At 36.7% G+C, this 18058-nt stretch overlaps 1 protein-coding gene across 2 annotated transcripts in view; it reads left to right on the forward strand.

The window, feature by feature from the left end:
- The window catches only part of ST8SIA1 (ST8 alpha-N-acetyl-neuraminide alpha-2,8-sialyltransferase 1), a 150666-nt gene that overhangs the window by 36219 nt on the left and 96389 nt on the right, over nt 1-18058 (forward strand). The gene's annotated exons all lie outside the window — the stretch shown is intronic.

Consider the following 18058-nt stretch of genomic DNA (forward strand, 5'->3'; position numbering starts at 1 on the left):
AAGGAGGTATGGAGAATATTCAGCATTTATTGTAGTCTGATATTTCTAACTCCACAGGGGCTTATGATGCTTTTCCTTTTTGTTATTGTTCCTTTAAAAAATACATACCTTTTTTTTTTTAAATTTTGTCAAAACGATTTATCCAGAAAGGATAGCCACAGCTTGTCGTAAGATTTATTAGTGATGCGAGCACTCTCTTGGGGGCATATGATCTCTAGTCAGTAGGAGATCCTAGGTCGAGCATTTTTCCAGCTCACAAAATGACTTTGACTCGTGTTATTTCACTGATTCTTGCTCAGTCACAGTGGGACCCACTTCTTGGCGCTGCTCACAGAGACGCTCTCTGTTGATGGCGAATTGCTGAGATCTCTTCTCTAAAACTGTGCAGCCATGAGAAACCTAGAGTTCCGTCTGGGCTTGGGTCTATGCTTTAGAAAAAACATTACCTCTTCTTCTTGAAACTCTCTTCCTTTGCTTCCCATTGCATTCTCTTTTGTTATAAAAATATCCCGTCTTTATAATAGAGTCAGAATAATAATAACCACAACTACTTACGAGCACTTCCTATGTACTAAGTACCTTATACATCTTATTTACAATCCTTTCATTAGTCATCAACTAAGTTTGTCCCCATTTTGTAAATGAGAAACCTGAAAGCCAGAGTGTTAAGTGGTTTGGGTAAAACCACATGGCAGTAAGCGGTGGAGTTAAAGCCATGTGACCCCAGAGTCTCTGTTCTCTACATTACACTGTGCTTCTTTCCTCATCAGACGACCTGGATCATAGCTATGTGGTTTTTGTGCCCCTGCTTAATTCTTGTAAAGGGAAATAAAGTACATGACTCACGGGATTGTGTCAAGAACTAAATGGGGCAGCATATATTTGAAAGGACCTGGCATAATGTCTTGTGCATTGCAAGAACTGAGTGTTTTTCTTAATGCCTTCTTTTTTCTCCGTATCCTCCTTTTTCCATTAGCCCAACCCTGGCCACTCAGTTTTAGATATCTCCTGATGGTCTGTTCTAGGTTTTTTCTCTTTTGTATCTCTATACGAGATATTATTAGTTTTTTTGGTTGAGCGTAAGGAATGTGACTGTGACTCAATGTTTCATTACTATTAGCATGAGAAAAAAATACTGCAAACCAAAGTTGAGCCTCGGGACATAACCACATTTAGGTGACGGGAGGAAGAACTGCTGTTTTGTCAGGAAAGAGAGAAAAAGCAAATAGGAGGTGGTTAGGTGGGTTGATACACTGCCATGGATATCCAGGGCAGAGAAGCTTATAAGAAGGAAACAGTTGGTCAACAATGCCGAAGGCCAGAGTGGTCATTTGGATGAGTAAGAAATGAGGAAAGACCATCTGATTTGATTTGGTCATTTGGATGTATTTGAAGCCCTTGGAGAGGGCTGTTTCAGTGAAGGTGATGAATTGGAAGCAAGTAGAAAAGTTAATGAGGAAATAGAAGCAATAAGTGCTTTGAGATGTTTTGTTTGTAAAAGTCCTCAGAGAGATTTTAGCATATCTTAAAGAAGGTGGCATTTTTGAGGAAATTTTTCTTTGGCTTAGGATAAATATAAGTATTTTTATGGTCAGAAATTAAGGATTTAGATAAAAAGGAGACTTTCAGGATGCTGGAGAGAAGGGGTGTTTAGTAAGTGTAAATTAATTTTAAAGAAAGCCCGAGATGATGGCATTAAGATCACTGGGAGAAAAAAATATTAATTGTACTTTTCTCAGTGTGGTTGTATTGCTTTTTAACTTTTAATTTCTCCTCTGTCCTTTTAAATATTTACCAGATTTTCTATAACAAGCATTTATTACATTAAGTTTTTAATAGTTCTAAAAAATTTATCAAATTTAATATGATAAAGTAATAAAATGGTAAATATAAATACATAATATGAATGAATGAATAAAAATAAATATGACAAGTGATAAATTGATAAAATAATAAAAATGATAACTTTCACAGCACTAAAAAGGTATAGAAACATATAAGATGAATATTAAAATCCTTACATATCCTAATACCCTCCATTTCCATTTCTTTAAAGCAGCCATCATCAGAATCATTTTTCCTGGCAGCCTTTTAGTTTTACACACATATGTTTTCAAATCAGAAAACATTATTGAAAATCACCAGTAAAGAAGTTAAACTGGAAAAGGATAATACCACCTGGCTTCTGGTTTTCTGACTCCTCTTGAAAGACTAATAAATAATAATAGAGGAATATAAATAAGAATGAACTTGTAACAACGAAGAAAATGGAAGAGGCTACAATAGCAGACAAAAGGCATCAACAGAATTTTAGGAGATGAAAAGCAGATGGCTCAGTCACGTCTGACAACATGTAGAGTACAGAAGTTGGAAACTTGAGTGTTTGCAACAGGGTAAGCCAGCAAGAAGGAAGCCAGTTTATGTTGCAGAATTCCCAAAAGACGCAGCAATTAGAGGTGAGTGCTGATGACACTAAAAGCAGGAAGATTGGTTGGAAGTGTTCCCGATCTCCCCTTACCCACAGACACAAGGAGTTGTCTTTGTCCACGTGTTAGAAGACTGGAGATGACACAGAGTGACTCTGGACTTGGGACATCAACTGAAAACAGGGAAATTAAGAGAAAGGTTATATTCTGAAGAGTGAGACCTCAGCCTTCTCTTTTCACTTAGCTCCCAGAATGTTATCAACCAGGCTTATACCTTATCAAGAAATTGGAAGATTCCTCAATGGGAAAACTGACTAGTACAAGAGAAAAAGATGTGGATACTGACATTTGGGGATCCTGTCATGAAATGGCTGTTGGATTACACTCTGATGAGGCCCAGCAGTTGGTAATTACTACCCAAGCACAGAGCTTTTATTCATCTGTTTAGTACCGCATTCTTAAACATAAACAGAGAGCTATAGAACTTTATTTAGAAATAAAAATATTTCTAAAATATTTTTAGAAAGCCTCTAACGTGAAAGACAGAGACCAAAGTAAACCAATAGAAAAAACACACATGAAATGGACAATAAGAAAGCAGAAAAATATATAACAAATTATATGGCTACGATTCTCACAAAAAATTATATTGCATTCACAAAGGTTAGGAAGCTATGAATATAAAACTTTTTGAAAATAAGATAATCAGAAATAGAGACACAGACGTAGAGAACAAATGTATGGACACCAAGAGGGGAAGGGGGGAGTGGGATGAATTGAGAGATTGGGATCGACATATATACACTATTGATACTATGTATAAAATAGATAACTAATGAGAACCTACTGTATAGCTCAGGGAACTCTACTCAGTGCTCTGTGGTGACCTAAATGGGAAGGAAATCCAAAAAAAGAGAGGATATATATATATGTATAGCTGATTCACTCTGCTGTGCAGTAGAAACCAACACAAAATTGTAAACCAACTATACTCCAATAAAAATTAATAAAAAGATTTTTTTGAAGATCAGAAAGAACTTTTTGATATTAAAAATATGGTAGTGGAAATTAAAAGTTCAATAGGTGGATTTGTAAAATAATGTTTAGGAAATCATTCCTCCCAAAATAGAAAAGAAAAATAAAACAGTGAAAAAATGGAAAAAAAGGTGAGAAGTTTGGATAATAAGAATTTCAGAAAGAGAAATATGGAAGAAAAGGAAGTTATTAAAGAAATAATAGAAGGTTGTTTCCAGAACTGAAGGACCTGTTTCCTGGTTACAAGGGACCACCAAGTGTCTAGCACAGTGAATGCAAAAGACCTATTCAAGCCATATGATTGTGAAATTTCAGAATCCTTAATTTAAGATCTTAAAAACCTTTTATGATGAAAAATGATTAAAATCAAATGATTAGAAATAAGAATGATGCCAGATTTCTCAACAAAACACTGGCAGCTAGAAAGCAATGGATAATGCCTTCAAAATCTGAGAAAATTTATCTTTTTTTTGAGAAAAATCATTTTTAAATTAGAATTTTATACCCAGCCAAACTGAGAGTATTTTCAACATTCAAAGACTCAAAAAATGTACTTTGCTTGCACCCTTTCTCGAGAAGAAAATAGAGTATATGCTGTACCCAAATGAGAATACTAAGAAAGAGACAATATGGATAAAGGAAACTGAGTAATACAATACAGAAAAGAGGTGAAGGCAGTTCCCAAGATGACAGGTGTTCATCAAGGCTAGAGAGAAGGCAGCCCAGATTACAGCCAGAGGACAAAGGCTCCAGAAGAGATGTTTCCAAGAAAAAAAATCAAACTGATTAATCTCTTGATGTGTTTGACCACACTGAGAAAATTTTACAGTTCTTTGAAGAATTAGAAGGGGAATTATTGGAAGGCACATGATAAATGAAGCAAATGAAAATAGGCAATAGTTAACTCCAGGAAGAGCTAATTTTAGAAAGCCTACGAGAAAGGAAATACAGTGATAGTACTCAGCTATGAAATCATACTTAGGACTCATAATACTAAAATAATGTTGGTTCAACTAAAATTTTTTATGTAATTCTTTGGGGAATGTGGAATGAAGAAAAGTCTGTGCGTGTCTGTTTGGGGTAGGATTGGATAGTGATATCTTCATCTTCCTTAGTAGTAAGTCAATTGATAGTACAAATAGTTGGAAAATAAAAATAGCGCTATTTGAATGAATGAAACCATTGCCTTTTGGTCTAGACGTGGGTGTGGGGAATATGAAAGGAAACACTTAGTAGTTTAAACTCTGTTTGTATTTTGTATAACATACTTTTTTGAAGCAAGAGGAACCTCATTAGTATATACCCTTTAATTCAGGAAATACTTCTAAAACTTTATCCCAGGAAAACAATCATGAATATGTTCACAAATCTAAGCATGAGAATGTTTACCACAGTGTTGTTTGTAGCATCAACAAATTGTAAACAGACTAAATTCCCATTTCAAGAGGGCAATCACTGAGCTCATTTTGTTTACTGCTGTGTCTTCAGTCTCTGACACATACTAGGTACTCAATAAATATTTACTGAATATTTACTGACTAAGGGAATAATTGAATTAATGCATAGGAAAAATACACACCAAACAATCTATTAACAATGGTTATCTCTGTGTGGAGGGATTATCTGTGATATTTATTTTTGCCTATTTTTCTAGTTTGTATTTTTGAAAATTTCTAAGATTAACATTTTTAAATTATAAATTTCTATAATTTAAAAATATAGTACATTTTAAAAAACAACCATTAATATTTTAAAAACAACCACCAATCAAGAGAGCAGTTCATAGGCTTGAGGCTGAAATGGTCCTATAACTGCACTGTATTTGCTTCTGAACTTCCTGATGACTCAGTCCAAAGGACCACTTGATGGGTCAAAGTAATTCTTACTGTTTGATAAGTAGAAACATAACATTTTTATGTAATTAGAAAAAAAATTTCCTGACACTAAATTCAAGGAGAAAGTTATCACATAAATAAATGAGACCATGAATATGTAACAGGCATTACCTTCAACTTCAGTTTTAAAGAAAGTTGGATGCTATTCTTTTTTTTTTAATTAATTAATTTATTTTTGGCTACTTTGGTTCTTTGTTGCTGTACATGGCTTTCTCTAGTTGCGGAGAGCAGGGGCTACTCTTTGTTGTGGTACGTGGGCTTCTCATTGCGGTGGCTTCTCTTGTTGTGGAGCACGGGCTTCAGGTGCACGGGCTCAGTAGTTGTGGCTCGAGGGCTCTAGAGCACAGGCTCAGTAGTTGTGGCGCACAGGCTTAGTTGCCTGTGGCATGTGGGATCTTCCCGGACCAGGGCTCGAACCCGTGTCCCCTGCACTGGCAGGCGGATTCTTAACCACTGCGCCACCAGGGAAGTCCTGGATGCTATTCTTGATGTAACTGTTTCTTATACTGACCCTCAATAAAGGCATAGCTTTGTAATGTAACTTGGTTGAAGGCGTTTCTACAGGATGGTTAGTTTATTCAGAGACCTCTCTACTTTTCACAGGTTACTGTTCCAAAAGTTGTTTTCAAGTCCAAAATGACCAAGAGAATTTTTGACCTTGCATTCCTCAATACATTTCTACCAAGTAGAGTGTGAGTCTGTCCTTTGAAAGTATGTTATTCTGCTTTTTGGTTTTATAGCCAATTAAGTTACAGTTTCCCCAAATGGTTAGGTTTTGTCTGCACTGAAGGGTTTTGAGGTAACTAAGCATTTTCCTTGATCTCTTCTGATGTTGTGAGGGATTCCTTAGCAGGTAACCCATAAACACTTGCCTTTGTCCCCTTTAATGGGCAGATTCAGAGTGGCCTTGAACATCAGGAAACATACATTTTTGTATTTCCCCCAGTTGAATGCAGTCTTGTTTATCTCTAAGCACTGAAGACATCATAGTAGGCTTATCAGGTCTCTAGTTTTCAGCTTCTGTTTATCCTTTATTCACAAACTAAAAACAAAAAAAATTCCCTTTCATCTATTATTTTCTTCTCTTTTTTCAATTGTTGTTTCTTTATTCACTCTTTGTCAAATGACTCATTCCATCTACACTTGTAATATCCTTTATTTTCTCAATGCTTTCAGTTTTTAAAATTCATCTCCACTTTTGTTTCCTTTTTAAGCCTACTCTTCTCCTTAATTGTTGCTGTCAACTGTCTCAATACTTTTCTATCTGGATGGGATCAGTGATATTCACAAAACAATTCAAAATTAAGTACAAATGTAGCGAACATAACAAACAGGGTGAGGGATGATAGATGGATGAACTGAGAATACCTGCCTGATTGTTTTCACAACATGTTGGGGGTAAACTGAATTGACACATTTGACCTGGAGAATAAGCTGTGTTCTCATCTATGGAAGTTTATAGGATGGGCATTTTAAAATAGCTACTAGTTATGCGAATAGCTGAGTTGTTCCTGGATTTGATACAGAGAAAGAAAATAAAGAGTCGAACTCCTAGGAGAAAATCCACTAAGACATCCCTTTGTCTCTCCCAAATACCCGTTCCTTTAACCACACATTTAATGGGAACTAGATGACAGTAAATTAAAGGTTATTGACAACCTGAATGGCTGATACTCTGCTGAGTAAAGAGAGACCCATATGTTTTAGACAAGCAGGTGGCACAGTTAATATTCTGGTAAGAAAATTGAGAATCCCTGGTTTGTTTTGTTGCACAGAATTCTATCCTGTGAAAATGGGTCATAACGAAAAGCCAAAATTTTTCCCAGAAAATAATTTTGAGTATGTTGAAATACTGGAATGGTTACTCACATAAATACCAGAAGTGTGCCATACATCATGGAAGAGACAAAAAAATTTCAGGACTAATGCTCCAGTCCTGCATTGAGTAGGCAGTAGAGCTGAGTTGAATCCAACAAACTTGACTCCTGGGTTTGAACCTCTAAAATTTACCACTTAGGTCATCTTATGTTTGTTGGTTCAGTTTCCTAGTTTAGAGAAATCTGTATAGTTTGGAAAACCCATGTGGTTTCTATCACATTTGTCTCCTTTTTGTTTGTTTTGCTTTCCACTAACTTTTCATCTTCCACAGAAATAATCTCACACCTAGGTGTTATTAGAACAAGAAAAGAAAAAATCGTTCTAAAGAGAGTTCTTTTTTTCTTAATTTTTTTCAGCATAGTGACTTACATACATCATGAAATGATTATCACAAGAAGTTTAGTGAGCGGGCTTCCCTGGTGGCGCAGTGGTTGAGAGTCTGCCTGCCGATGCAGGGGACACGGGTTCGTGCCCCGGTCCGGGAAGATCCCACATGCCATGGAGCGGCTGGGCCCGTGAGCCATGGCCGCTGAGCCTGCGCGTCCGGAGCCTGTGCTCTGCAATGGGAGAGGCCACAACAGTGAGAGGCCCACGTACCAAAAAAAAAAAAAAAGAAGTTTAGTGAGCATCTGTCCTCTCATAGAGACACAACATTAAAGAAACAGAAAAAATATTTTTCCTTGTGATGAGAACTCAGGATTTACTCTCTTAAAAGCTTTTATATATAACATACATCAGTGTTAATTATCATGTTGTACATTACATCCCTAGTACTTATTTATTTTATAACTGGAGCTTTGTACATTTTGACAACTTTCATCCAGTTCCCCCCGCCCCCTACTCCATCACCTATGGAAACTACAAATCTTATCTCTTCTTATATGACTTTGTTTGTTTGCTTGTTTTTGAAGTATAATTGACCTACAATGCTATGTTAGTTCCTGTTACACAGCATAGTGATGTGATATTTCTATACATTTAAAAATGATCACCGTGGTAAGTCTTGTTACCATCTGTCACTATACAAAGATATTACATAATTATTGACTATATTCTCCACACTGTACATTATTTTAAAATTTTTTTTAATTGAAGTGTAGTTGATTTACAATGTTGTTTTAGTTTCAGGTGTACAGCAAACTGATTCAGATATATATATATATTCTTTTTCAAATTCTTTTCCCTCATACGTTATTACAAAATATTGAGTATAGTTCCCTGTGCTGTACAGTAGGTCCTTGTTGGTTATCTATTTTATGTATAGTAGCCCCACACTGTACATTTCATACCTGTGACATTTATTTTGTAACTGAAAGTGTGTACATCTTAATCTCCCTCACCTATTTCTCTCTTCTGCTGACCCCCTTTCCCCTCTGGCAACCACCTGTTTGTTCTCCATATCTATGAGTCTGTTTCTATTTAGTTGTGTTTGTTCATTTGTTTTGTTTTTTATATTCCATATATAATTGAAATAATACAGTATTGTCTTTCTCTGTCTGGCTGGTTTCACTTAGCATAATACCCTCTAGGTTCATCCATGTTCTCACTAATGGCAAGATTTCATTCTCTTTTATGGCTGAGTAATATTCCATTGTATAAATACAGCATATCTTCTTCATCCATTTATCCATCAATGGGAACTTAGTTGCTTCCATATCTTGGCTACTGTAAATAAGACTGCAGTGAACATAAGGGTGCATATATCTTTTAGAATTAGTGTTTTCATTTTCTTCGAATAAATGCCCAGGAGTGGAATTGCTGGATCATATGGTAGTTCTATTTTTAATTTTTTGAGGAATCTCCATACTGTTTTCCATAGTGGCTGCACCAATTTATTTCCCCATCAACAGTGCACGAGGGTTCCATTTTCTTCATATCCTTGCCAGCACTTGCTATTTGTTGTATCTTTGATGATAGCCATCCTGACGGGTTTGAGGTGATATCACATTGTGGTTTTGATTTGCATTTCCCTGACAATTAGTGATGTTGAGCATCTTTTCATGTGCCTGTTGGCCATCTGTATGTCTTCTTTGTCAAAATGTCTATTTGGGTCCTTTGCCCATTTTTTTTTTTTAATATATTTATTTATTTGGCTGTGCCAGGTCTTTTTTTTTTATAACAACACCTTTTATTAATTAATTAATTAATTTTTGCTGTGTTGGGTCTTGGTTTCTGTGCGAGGGCTTTCTCTAGTTGTGGCGAGCGGGGGCCCCTCTTCATCGCGGTGCGCGGGCCTCTCACTGTCGCGGCCTCTCTTGTTACAGAGCACAAGCTCCAGACGCGCAGGCTCAGTAGTTGTGGCTCACGGGCCTAGTTGCTCCGCGGCATGTGGGATCCTCCCAGACCAGGGCCCGAACCCGTGTCCCCTGCATTAGCAGGCGGATTCTCAACCACCGCGCCACCAGGGAAGCCCCTTTGCCCATTTTTTAATTGGGTTTTTTTTTTTTTTTGATGTTGAGTTGTATGTGTTCTTTGTGTACTTTGGATATCAACCCCTTATTAAATATATTGTTTGAAAATATCTTCTACCATTCAATAGGCTGACTTTTTGTTTCACTGATAGTTTCCTTTGCTATGCAAAGCTTTTTTTTTTTTTTTTTTTTTTTAGTGTGCTGTAGTTCCATTTGCTTATTTTGGCTTTTGTTTCCCTTGTGTGAGGAAATACTGCTCAAGACTGGTATCAAAGTGTTTACTGCCTGTTTTCTTCTAGTTGTTTTTGGTTTTGAGTCTTACATTTAAGTCTTTAATCCATTTGTACTTTATTTTTATATATGGTGTGAGAAAATAGTCCAGTTTGATTCTGTTACGTGTAACTGTCCAGTTTTCCCAACACCATTTAATGAAGAGGCTGTCTTTTCCCCATTGTATATTCTTGCCTCCTTTGTCATGACTAATTGATGATATAACTGTGGGTTAATGTTTGAGCTCTCTATTCTGTTCCATAGATCTATGTGCCTGTTTTTGTGTCAGTGCAAAACAGTTTTGATTACTGCAGCTTTGTAGTATAGTTTGAAGTGAGGGAGTGTGATACCTCCAGCTTTGTTCTCTTTTCTCAAGATTGCATTGGCTGTTCAGGATCTTTTGTATTTCCATACAAATTTTAGAGGTATTTGTTCTAGTTCTGTGAAAAATGCCATTGGTGTTTTGATAGGGGTTACATTGAGTCTGTAGATTGCCTTGGGGTGTATGGTCATTTTAACATTATGAATTCTTCCAATCCATGAACATGGTATATCTCTTAATTTGTGTCATCTTCAACTTCTTTCATCCCAGTCTTATAATTTTCCAAGTACAGGTCGTTTATCTCCGTAGCTAGATTTATTCTCAGGTATTTTATTCTTTTTGATATGATTGTAAATGGGACTTTTTTCTTAATTTCTCTTTCTGATAATTTATTGTTAGTTTTTAGAAACCCAACAGATTTTCGTATATTACTTTTGTATCCTGCAACTTTGCCGAATTCTTTGATGAGTTCTATTAGTTTTTTGGTGATGTCTTTAGGATTTTTTATGTATAGTATCATGTCCTCTGCAAACAGTGACAGTTTTACTTCTTCCTTTTCAACTTGGATTCCTTTGATTTTCTTTTTTTCTTGTCTGATTGCTGTGGCTAGGACTTCCAATACTGTGTTGACTAAAGGTGGCAAGAGTGGACATTCTTGTCTTGTTCCTGATCTTAGGGGAAATGCTTTCAGCTGTTCACCATTGAGTGTGATGTTAACAGTGGTTTTGTCATATATGGCCTTTATTATTTTGAGATATGTTCCTTCCATACCCACTTTGTGGAGAGTTTTTATCATAAATAAATGTTGAATTTTGTCAAAAGCATCTATTGAGATGATCATATGATTTTTATTCTTCAGTTTGTTAGTGTGGTGTATCACATTGATTGATTTGTAGATATTGAACCATCCTTGCATCCCTGGGATAAATCCCAACTGATACATTAAAAGGAGTATGATCCTTTTAATGTATTGTTGGATTCAGTTTGCTAATATTTTGTTGAAGATTTTTGTACCTACATTCATCAGTGATATTAAAAATCTGCAATTTCTTTATTTGTGATATCTTTGGTTTCAGTATCAGGGTGATGCCGGCCTCATAGGATGAGTTTGAAAGTGTTCTTCTGTAATTTTTTTGGAACAATTTGAGAAGAATAGGTGTTAACTCTTCTATAAATGTTTGGTAGAATTCAACAAACAATCTGGTCCTGGACTTTTGTTTGTTGGGGTTTTAAAATTACTGATTCAGTTTCAGTACTGTTAATTGGTCTGTTCATATTGTTTATTTCTTCCAGGTTTAGTCTTGGGAGATTGTACATTTCTAGGCATTTTTCTATTTCTTCTAGGTTGTCCATTTTACTGGCCTATAATTGTTCATAGTAATCTCTTATGATCCTTTGTATTTCTGTGGTGTCAGTTGTAACTTCTTTTTCATTTCTAATTTTAATTGTTTGGTCCTTCTTTTTTTCTTGATGAGTCTGGCTAAATATTTATTAATTTTGTTTATCTTTCCAAGAGTCAGCTCTTAGTTTCATTGATCTTTTCTGTTGTTTTTATTTTTTAGTCCCCAGTTCATTTATTTCTGCTGTGATCTTTATGACTTATTTCCTTCCACTAACTTTGCATTTTGTTTATTCTTCTTTTTCTTGTTCCCTTAGGTGTAAGATTAAGTTGTTTACTTGAGATTTTTCTCATTTCCTCACGTAGGCTTTATTGCTATAAACTTCCTCTTAAAACTGCTTTTTCTGTGTCCCATAGATTTTGAAAATCATTGTTTTTTTGTTTTCATTTGTCTCCAGGCACTTTTTTATTTCCTCTTTGATTTTTTCAGTGACCAATTGCTTGTTTAATAGTATATTGTTTAGCCTCCAACTGTTTGTGTTTTTTGCAGTGTTTTTCTTGTAGTTGATTTCTAGTTTCATAGTTGTTGGGAAAGATACATGATGTAATCCCAATCTTCTTAAATTTACTAAGACTTGTTATGTGGCATAGCGTGTGATCTATCCTGGAGAATGTTCCATTTTCACTTGAAAGCAATGTTTATTCTGCTGCTTTTGGATGGAATGTTCTATGTATATCTGTTAAGTTCATCTGGTCTAATGTGTGGTTCAGCTGAATAGAGTTCCCATATTTAAAACATAATTTCTCTTAGTGCTATTCAGGAACATCATTAACCATGATTACATAAAGAAATCCCTGCTGCATCCCCCTTTACCGTGTAAACTTGTGCATTGGAGAAACAGCTCAATTGTAAATCAGTGTAACTCGTGATTTGAGTGGCAGATTTGGCATCTGCCACTTGGGCAGAAGTTTAAAACTCAGTATACTGAGTGTGGTGGTTTACGTGGGTACTGGTGCTTCTGATCTAGACCTCATTTTCAAAACCTCATGTTCTCATGAATGACTGCCCACTTATTTCTCTGAGGGGATGCACTTGCCCCTTCCCTATGCTCCTACCCAAGCCTCCAAAAGTGAATTTGTTGCATTCCTCCAAACCCATGTTTTTAAGTTTCATACCACTAAAAATATATTATCCAAATTTGGTATATATCCATTTAGCTGTTTTGTCATGATCCTGGTAAGAGACCAAGAGAGAAATATCTTTATTCATAAAATTAAACATATACAACAGGAAAATTTTCTTTGTCTTTCAAATCCTTCCATTCTTCAAAAGAGGGGAAAAAAATCCAAAAGGAGTATGTATAATTGGTCTTTTCATACCTAAGTTTGATGTTAAATGATTAGAAAGGGAGTCAAAATTAGAGGGCTTCATCAAGTGAAGTTTCTCAGGATAAGAGAGAGAGGTGATGGAGAAAAGGCTGGCTTTGGGGATGGTTAGAGGAAATGATAGAATTGTATCCAGGGAAAAGGCAGATACTCACTGGGAGACTTTAAGAAGTTTTTGTGGTGTGGTGACCCAACCCCCTCCATTACAATTTCAGGAAAATCCAAATGTCTTTGTGTGATTTTGGAGTTGGATTTATCCTTGAGGGTCTATGGATGATGCCACAAGAAGTTTGATGGTGAGGGCAGATTCTACTCTTTTCACTGGAGTAAAAACCACATGTGCGCAGTCCTGCATGATCCTCTCCCTGCGACCCGCCTTTCCCGCACCATGCCACACTCTCCTTACTCTAGCTTCGCTGGTTTTCTCCATGTTCTTTGAACATACCAGGGTCACTCCTGCCTTAAGGCTTTTGTACTTGTTTGTTCTCCCTGAATGCTTTTCTCTGGGATAGCCTGGATATCTATATTGCTTACTTCCTTACCTCCTTCTGAGTAAACTCAAACGTCACCTACCCCGTGAGGACTTACCCAGCCTCCTGTTGAAAATTACACCCCCACCCCTTACTCACATACTTCATCTTTTGTCTGTCTTCTCCATTAGAATTTAAGAGGGCAAAGTATTCCAGGCTCTCCTTCTCCTGGCCCCCATTCTGTCCCTAGTGCCTGGAACAACACTGGGCACATAGAAAGTTCTCAATAAATATTTATTGAGTGAATCAAATAATGAGCACTGTTCAAAGGAGCCCAGTCAGTTTCAGTTACCAAAAAAGCAAACCGGTGATTCTCAAAGGATAACACTAGAGCTTTTCTAGTTGTATAGACAGATAAGCATAAGTAGGAAGACTGCAGGTAAGTGCTTATTGAAATCCTTCCTGGAAAAATTTATGCTCTTCAATTCAAACAATCAAGTGTACTTGTTAAGTACACTACAAAAGAAATATGTGTTAGGGAAAACCAGATCATCTTTGAAATACTTGTTTTCCAAAAGTTTCTCCTGTAAGTCTGCTCTGCCTGTGGTAGAGAAATGCAAATTACACGGGGCACAGATCGACCTCTCTTTGGAATACTTTTTCCTTATAATACAGTCATTTCAAATGTGAAGAATAAAATGCCACTAAATAAAAGATTACTTGCTGTCTTAAGTAGTATGCAAGAGTTGTTTTTCTCTGTTTCTGTAGTCCTGGCAAATGATCCAGAGCTTAATCTTTGAAAAGCCTTTTTTATTATATCTGTAGAAAACATTATTTTAAGTGATAATCTCATGAAACTAATTCGCCTCCATACCATTCAAGGGAGTTTTACAGAGAAATAAGGTGAATACAAATCTCTACCCTGTATCGAGTGTGTATTTTGAATCTCTTAGGTCAGGGATGTAAGCCATTGAGGGGACAATACTGTGGACAGAAGGTGTGGCCTTTGCCACAGAGATGGTATTGTCACCACCTGCTCCCAAGTCTCCTTACAGGCAGGGCCCTGCTGTTCATTCACTTCAGAGAAGCTTCTGCTAGTGCTTGTTCTAGATCCTGGGCCCTCAGTCAACTGTGACTCCTGACTTTTATACTTGCTTCAAAATGGGTGATTTAAGACAAAGATTCCTTTAAGTTAGGGTGAAAACCAACTTCAGGATGGTACAAACCCTACCTGCCATAATCTCTGTGAAATCTGCCGTTTCCATATTTAGAATAAGGAATTTCTCACCAGATTCTTCACTTAAAGAAGAGCCCTCTGTTTATCTTCTACTCTTAATGGAGTGAACGTATAATTTATCATCCAAATAGGGACATGTTTGGGAATGGAAGGGGCGAGGTAACTATTAATAGTTGTATCTGGGCAACAGTCATAACCTAGGATGGTGGGAGGCAAGCAGAATCGAATGGTGCCTGAATATGAAGGAGAATGAAATGAATACTTATTGAAACCATACAATGTGCTAAGGACTTTATATATATTATCCTCTGATGTGGTATGTGGGCATGTTTTCAACAGTGAATCTGGAGTTACATTAACCAAGGAGTTGACATATACTAGTCTAACAGGAATTTTAGGAACTTAACTCAGGACGGTTTACGACAAGAGCTATCGATTGAACTGTCTGGAGGAAACGCGTTACTCATTTTGGCCAAAAGTCAAATGTTAAAATCGGTACTTGACTGAAGTCAGGCATCGCTAGACTAGAAAGAATTTTTTGGAGGCAAGATTTAATCTGAAAACTTGTCTAAAATTTTATAAGTTAAACTTTGAAAGTTTGGCACTGGTGAAGGAAACAGAATTTATCAGTGCCATCCGCTGATGGACTGCTCCTGTGGTGCCTGTGCTGCAGGCCTGCGATCCAAAAGGGAGGCTCGCTTTAATCACACTAATGTTTAGTGCACAGTGTAAGGAACTTGGGATTCACCACTCAGCAGATCTTCAAAATCCTGGATCTGCTACTACTGAAAATGTTTACCCACCTATAGCAGTTATTTTGACAAGAGTCTTTTGTCTGTTGGTGTCCATAGACTGCAAGTGTAAGGAATTTAGTTCTTCAATTTGAATTTTGATGAGTGAGGACAAAATGTGCGTTGAGGTTCTGTAACATGTTCTTCTTTTCTTCCAACTTGTAATTTGTTCATCCAGTTGATCAACATTTATTAAGCACCAATTCAGTGTCTTAGCCACCATTTAAGGGGATGGGGACAGAACAGTGAACAGAAGACAAAAGTCTTTGCCCTCATGGAGTTTAAATTCTGGGATTTGGGGAGACAGACAATAAAAGTATAGATAAAACATATAGCATATAAATAGCATAAGTGCTATTAAGAAGAATAAAGCAGTTAAGGATATGAGGAACTTTCTATTATGACTGGGTCATGATGATTTTTCATGGTGTTGTTTATAGGGTTTTCTATTCTCATGAAATTTTTAGGGGCAGATTTGGTGTTTAACTATTAATCCCACATATGAAGAGTTCCCAACTAGGACTTTTTTTTTCCCCTGAGCAACTCATTGTCTAAATGGAATTAAATAACTGAAAATTAAATAAAGTTCTTAAGGATTATGTGTTTAATATTTTTAATGCTAGTATATCAACTAATTCTACAAAGATTAGAATTTTCATGTAATCTCAACTCTGTTATTCTTCCTTGTATTATTGCTTAAAATTTTATATCTATTTGTTGGTAAAAAAATGACGCAGTATTTTTCCTAAGGTTTTGTGCTAAGCACACTTAATATTTCCTTTAACTGACAATTTATTCTCCTTTGTAGTTGAAGATCCTTCATAATTTTTATACATAAAATTAATAGCTTTCACAATAAGTTTATTATTGCAACATTTTCCTTTTGACATATTAAAGATACATTTATACTTCACCTGATGGATAGAAATTCAACATAGAAAGCATATAAGGAGATTTTTCACTCCATCTACTTCTAGGCTACTTATCAGAATTTTAAATTACACATTCAGTTGTAAACAGCAAACTCTAATGACATTCCCTGTTTATGTTACTAACATCAACACCCTATTTAGATACGCTGGTGAAGGAAATGATCACACAAGCGTTTGTCACATACGTGTACAAGGAGGCCAGAAATGGCATTGAATTGGATGTTTAGCTGAGTCTAAAGCTGGAGTGTGACAGCAGAGTTTGGCCAAATACTGAGACCAAAGTGAAACTCTCCTTCACCTCTGCTTTCTCAAATTCAGTTCGTCCTCAGAAGGGGCACGATAGTGTCAGTCATTGGAGTGACAGCCTCCCAACCTCCTTCATGTCTGGTGACCAAAGTGATGAACATGGCATCCAAGAGAGTTTCAGCAAGGTTCATGCTGATACTGGGCATTATTAACTGAGTGGTTGGGTTTCCACCCTTATTTGTCTGTTTCGTTTCACCGGAACCTCAGTCTTCCTGGCACAATAAGCCAGTGAGGTCTTCTTGGCTTAGTTGATATGCATGGCTTTCACTGGGAGGGGATGAGAACCTGAGTGAGTTTTTAGCAAGTGGCTCCCAGGCTTCCCTAATACTTACCTTCATGATGCAATTATAGCATCATTTAGCAGGAGCTCTGCTGAAGCTTGAATTCACATAATAAAAAGCATTTACATTTTAACTCCAATACTCAACTCACATTTAACGGAAACATAATAATCTGCAGATTTAAACTTGAATTTAAAAATGGGTTTACTTTTTTAACTCTGTGATTTTATTGCCTGCCACAAATAATGGGCAGCATTAATGCAAAGCATGAGAAAGGGGGTGGGAACCAAATTTTCTAAACATTCTAAAAGCTGGTATGTGTCTTCTCTCCAGGGTCACCTGCAAGTTGGTTGGAGGTGAAATTCAATTTTATAGCCCCCAAACCTAGCACAGTGTTAGGCAAGCACTCTGTAAAAACCATTGCTACTGCTACCACCATGATTACCACTTCTACTGCGGGGAGTGCTATTTCCACTACTGCTTTTGCTTCTGTGGCTGTAGCCCATACGGCTGGTGAGCTCGTGTGGGCCCTTCTCAGGCATGGGGGGTGAACATACTTCTACGTTGTGGTCCCTTTTCAGCCACCCTCCAGACATGCGCATGGCAGAAAGGAGATGGGAAGGCACTCTGGATGGAGGGAAAAGTCCAAAAGTTTCTAAGAAAAGCACTCCCATATTGCAAATGGTGCTATGATTATTTTGAATTTGCTGTAACTCTTAGATTTTTAAAAGTCTTTGTACACATGTGACACTTTCTATTTTCTGTCGAGTATTTGGTTTTCCCACTCAGGGTATGATTGCCCTGAGCATGATGAAGCTGAGGGAAAACATGTGAATTTGAGTCCATCTAACACACATTTAATCAATAATTAAGCAAACATTTATTAACCTCATGAACTTTTTTCCCCACATCTTTATTGCAGTATAATTGCTTTACAATGTTGTATTCGTTTCTGCTGTACAACAAAGTGAATCAGCTCTATGTATACGTATATCCCCATATCCCCTTCCTCTTGAGCCTCCCTCCCCGCCCCCCATCCCATCCCTCTAGGTCATCACAAAGCATCGAGTTGATCTCCT

This window comes from Stenella coeruleoalba (genome assembly GCF_951394435.1).
Source record: "Stenella coeruleoalba genome assembly, chromosome: 11".
NCBI classification, from domain to species: Eukaryota; Metazoa; Chordata; class Mammalia; order Artiodactyla; family Delphinidae; genus Stenella; species Stenella coeruleoalba.